The 5,397-nt window shown below is 27.1% G+C and overlaps 1 non-coding gene across 1 annotated transcript; it reads left to right on the top strand.

The window, feature by feature from the left end:
* The first annotated feature begins 4,428 nt into the window (after nt 1-4,428).
* Trnap-agg (transfer RNA proline (anticodon AGG)) lies at nt 4,429-4,500 on the top strand. The gene has a single exon. It is a non-coding gene; the product is annotated as a tRNA-Pro (tRNA).
* The last annotated feature ends 897 nt before the right edge of the window (nt 4,501-5,397 follow it).

Here is a 5,397-nt window from a genome sequence, read left to right as displayed (position 1 = left end):
GATGTGAGATTAAAGATCATGAACTAAGTTTCAAACATCTTTATATATATATATATATATATATATATATATATATATATATATATATATATATATATATATATATATATATATATATATATATATATATATATTGGATATTCTCTTTGTATATTTTTTCAGCCATGAGAAAAATTTTATTTCATACCAATAATATAGAGAAATAGGGGTTTATTTTCCTTATTTACGGAATTCACTAATATTTCTGAACATTTTGAATAAAAAGAAGTTGTTGTTTTTTTATTGTTTTCATATTTTTAAATTTACGCTTTTAATTATATTGTCTCATAATATCATCGAAATTTTATAACCATTTCAAAGACTTTTCTTTTGGCAACCTTTGAAATTAAATTTAAAGCTTTTCGGAAATGTGTTTGATAACTGTTAGAAACTGATAATTTTATTCTTTTTCCTTAAACTTTAGCAACCCAAACACGGATGAAAGGAAAGAAGGTATTTCACATAAAATGGCAGTTTGACGTTTTCGGCAAATTAAGTTCTTCAAATATCCTTCAACATTTTTTTTTTCTGTAAAAGTTAAATATTTCACTTCAAAGTTCTTTTTTTATTCATAAGGATTATCAAAGCTGTTTTCTAAGGGTTAATTAAGGAATTTAAACTTTAAAAAATCCCATTCTTCTCGGCCTTTCTAACCTTCTTAAACACTTTAACAGCCCTTAATATCTTTTTTTTTCACCCACTAAGTTATCTTTTTTTCATTGAATGAAGGTATTTATAATATTGGGTGAGTATTTTAATTTATTAGAAGGATTTTCTTCAATATTGATCTATAAGATATATGTTAAAATTTCTTTCAAACATACTCTAATAAAAATGTTATAATTTGTGAAAAATTACAATGTAAATGTTAAATAAGAAAAATAAAATTTTTATAAACAATACTTTTGTTTGTGCATAATATAATAAAATTATACAATACGAATAAAATATAAATTTTTATCAAAAACATACATACCGTACAGAACAACAGATACCATCTTTACATAGAAAACATTGTTATTTGAAGAATGGAAATAAAAAATACTACAAGTATTTTTCGATCTCGTTATTAATTTTACACGAGAACGAAAAATAACTTTCAAATACTTTTTGCTACTTACTGTGTTTTGCAGGTCATCGATCTTCCTTCAAGTTCCATTTTCAGTCTCTTTCATTTTAAAATTTTCGCTTTTACGATTTTTAGATTGAAGCTACGTCTCTATCATAGAATTCATTTTTATTACGCATCATGATTTTTTGCAAACATATTTTATAGCATATTGAAATCACAGTAATAAACTAAGCTGCTGATAAAAGGATAATAGCCGTAGGGATAACTGATGCAGCTGCTACATTCTCCAAATCTCTTATCGCAGTATTATGCCATTTTCATCAACTGATTTATTAACTGCTTAAATGCTATAGATTTATTAACTGCTGTGTTAGATCCTTTCAGTGTTTTCCTGATTCACAATGTTGATATTGTTTGCGTTTTGAAGTAAAAATAATTGGAAAGGCATTACACTCCTTATTTAAAAATAGGCGATCTTATTTAAAGGCTTTTAAAATTTCAGAATCAAATAGAGAAATTTCTCAATGGAATACATTTTTTTCCTTTCGACTATTTATCGCCTTTTTATATTCTTTTTATATTTGATTTTAAACTTTCAAAAATTAAGCGAAGGGAAGAGGAATGCTGCGATTTTGGACTTCTTAGATTGAAGCATTAATCTTAGAAACAAATATTTGTTTATTTTATTTAAATTTTAAAAATGCAGCAAAGGAAATGAGAAATGAAATGTTATTTACCAGTTTTAAAGCGCTATTTGTCCCAAAAGCAGCTGTCTTCTTCTGGATAATAAGAAAATGTTCACAAGTTCTTTTCAATGCACTTTTTTTGCCTATCACAATAATGAAATTGGATGTGCGTGTGTGAGTGAGTGAGTGAATGCATGAATGCATGCGCTTCGGTCTAGAGTCAACAAATTTGGCCAATTAAAACCTTGGAAGTCGGGAAATGGCCCTTGGAACAATTGTTTGGAAATTTTAATTAACTAAAAATTAAACTGCGTTTCGAGTTTCTCCGAGTTTAATTTTTGAAAATATGATCACAAAGAAAGAATTTTGTATCTTTTCAAATTTTAAAATAAAACCTAAAAATAACAAATATTTTATCGTAAAAATAACCCGAAATGAGTTATTTTATTGCAAAAAGGAAAATCTTCTTAGCTTAAAAGGAGGAGATGTAAAATTTCAGTGAAAATATTATTTGTGCTAATGAAAGAAGAATTATTTCTTTTGTGAAGCCAAAAGTAACTGTTCTTTCTAACACATATAAATAAAAGAAAATGTTCAAGTAAAAAAAAAATCCTTATCGTTACTCTTTAAATCACTAGGTTTCAAATTTTATCATTTAAGGCACAATTTTAGATGAGGCGCTTAATCAGAAGTTGAGTGAATATGCATTTGTTTTATTCAAATTCCTACAATGCACATTTTTTTACCTATTAAATTGAATTTTTTAAGAATTTTTTGCAGTATTTTGAAGAGAACTAAGATTGATTATTAATTTGAACTAGATTTTGAATTATTAATTGTTTACTTGAGATTGTCGTGTCTTTCTTTTCATTTCTCTCTCTCTTTATTATTTTTTTTATCTTTTTCTAATTGAAAAAGTTCTGAAATTAATGACTTCCTATCTAAAAGGCTCGAATTTATTCAAAGGAATAAAATAATTTTTGACCCAATTAAATGAGTTTGCACCATGAGTAAACACATATTTTCTAGTTCATCGTACCATTCATATTTTTAAATCACTTCTTTTTTTCAAACGATTTTCGCCTTTCGCTCACAAAGAATCAATTCAGAAACTATTTTAGCTTTCAGACACAGAGAAAGAAAATTGATTGTTCTCGAAAAAAGAGTCGTAGCAGTTTTTGTAACAATGTATCTATCTGGCGGATTCTTTGAAAATTCTTTTTAAATACGACTTCCTGTAGCAAATTACTAGTATACTGGTAATTTGTACATCGTACTGACAAAATATTGAATATTTAGGGTTTCGGCAAATAATATAAAACATGTTTCTTTGATTTCTCTATTCTTAATGACAGAAAAAAAATATAGTAGAAAAAAGTGTGATATTTAAATTGATAAAATACTCCATAAAATCCATGTAATGCTTTAAAATATTTTTTCTTTGTTTTAATATTTCACAAAACCAAAATAACACATAGAAATACTTTTTTCGACGTTGTCTTTTCTAAGAAATAATGCTCATATTCATGGGTCCTGAACGATTTCAGAGAAAATGAATTTCAAATCCTTACTAACCATCAATGCAGTCTCTGTTTTAGGAAGTAGCAAAATTACAGAGATCTGTGAATATTTGTGCTGTAACCGTGGTTTAAGATCATCCTAGACGCTTGTTTTTCATTTTATTAACTTTGGAATGGTTTGTAACGGAACTGTGACATGATTCTACGATAGTTATAATTTTTCAAAAGTAATAAAAAGAATGGATGCTTGGCCTGGTCTTGAGTTTACTCCACGACGACCCAGCTCGAGTTATTAAAGGCTACAAAAGTTTTCTATTTTATCCATATAGAGGTTTGATTGTTTTTAAATCTCCTATTTCTCAAACTCTGAATCTCTGATTGATTGTTTTCAACATATTTTTAGTTTCTCAAACAATTAGTTTTTTATATTGAAATGGTTAAAAAAATTAATTAAATTTTAAAACTTTTAATTTAATTTAAATTTAACTTAAATTTAAAAATATTAGACTTAAAGGTTTGCAGATTTATGCAACATTGCAAAGAAGAATACATGAATTTGTTTCCAATATACTGTGTTTTAAATAAAAAATGAAAATGCAGTTTATTTTTCTAAATTTTTTGTTGTCTTTTCTGTCGTTAATAACCCTATATCTTCGCAGTTGAGACACTTTATCTGTTGATGATGAGTACCTTGATTTGGAAATATAATAAATCTTAATTCTTACTTGAAGTTTCGAAATAGATAAAATTTAAATATATTTCTGTTGATTACATTGCGTCAAATTAAACGTTAAAAGTGCAGTGATGTGGCGAAATTTAATAATTTATTTATTTTTATCTTAGGCGTCATTCATCATATAATGGCACTGAAAATCATATAATGGCGCAAACATATCCAAAAGGTAACAGATAACAATAAAAGCATGGTAAAAGTTGTTCAACCAAAAATTATTACAAAAATATCACTTTTCTTCAGAAAAACGAACGATAGAATATAAGAATCAAAACAGAAAGAGAAAGAAAAGGGGGAATATTCCCGGGTGTATTTATTTTACATCCTCTGAGCAACATAGAATTGATTATAAAGTTTTCTTCTTAATAATCGGCAGCTGGTTCGGTGGTCTAGGGGTATGATTCTCGCTTAGGGTGCGAGAGGTCCCGGGTTCAAATCCCGGCCGAACCCTTGTTTTTCTCCAAAGAAAGCAATTACTATTTTCAAATTATTCTTTTTTTTTATCTTATACTTTGCATCGTCAGTCATTATTTCATTGGATTACATCAAGTTATTGATTGGGACGCTTATGTGCAAATTTTAATATGTAATCAATTTGAAATAATAAATTAATCTCATAATTCAGGAAAAAGGTTCTAGCAAACTTGAAGCATCTAACTGGATTGACAAAATAAATATAGTTTTGCATAGAAGTATATACACGAAAACGTTATGTTTCCATTTGCTCTAGAACTAATTGGATAATACAAATTGCCAGTATACTTATTAATTAGAAATTCTAATGAAAGGTTTAGACATCAGATATATGCTTAGCTAAAGCAAATGAGTGCTATGTTGCTTTTCTACGAAAAAATTTCCAAGCGTATGCTTGCTTTAGTGATTTTTTTAACATTTTCGCCAATTGATTTCATGCTCCACAATTAACACTCTCTGTGGTGGAACATTGGAGTAATCGAATAATATTTTCACATAAGACCATATAAGAGATACACTTCTTTATTTTTGGAGATAACAAATATTACCTTAATTCATAAAAATAATAATTGAAACTATATTGATATGGTTTTGATTACATTTGGGTATGTAAAATAAAAAATGGTTAATTCGTAAAATTCTGATGAGCGAAATTTAGAAATCAATAAAATATATTTTTTGACATATAAGATATTGGAACGATATTGTTGTCGATTGACTAGAAATGTATGCAATGAAAAATAAAATTAAGAGAAATCTGATTCGAAAAACAGTGTCAAGTCATTGTAAGTATGGACGGAGTCTTTTATTGGTAAACAGAACACAGTCTTTACAAATATTTCATGCAATAATTATTCACCCACAAAAGAATTA

The sequence above is a fragment of the Argiope bruennichi genome, chromosome 5 (genome assembly GCF_947563725.1).
Source record: "Argiope bruennichi chromosome 5, qqArgBrue1.1, whole genome shotgun sequence".
NCBI lineage: Eukaryota > Metazoa > Arthropoda > Arachnida > Araneae > Araneidae > Argiope > Argiope bruennichi.
This window is presented reverse-complemented; position numbering and strand designations above follow the sequence as displayed.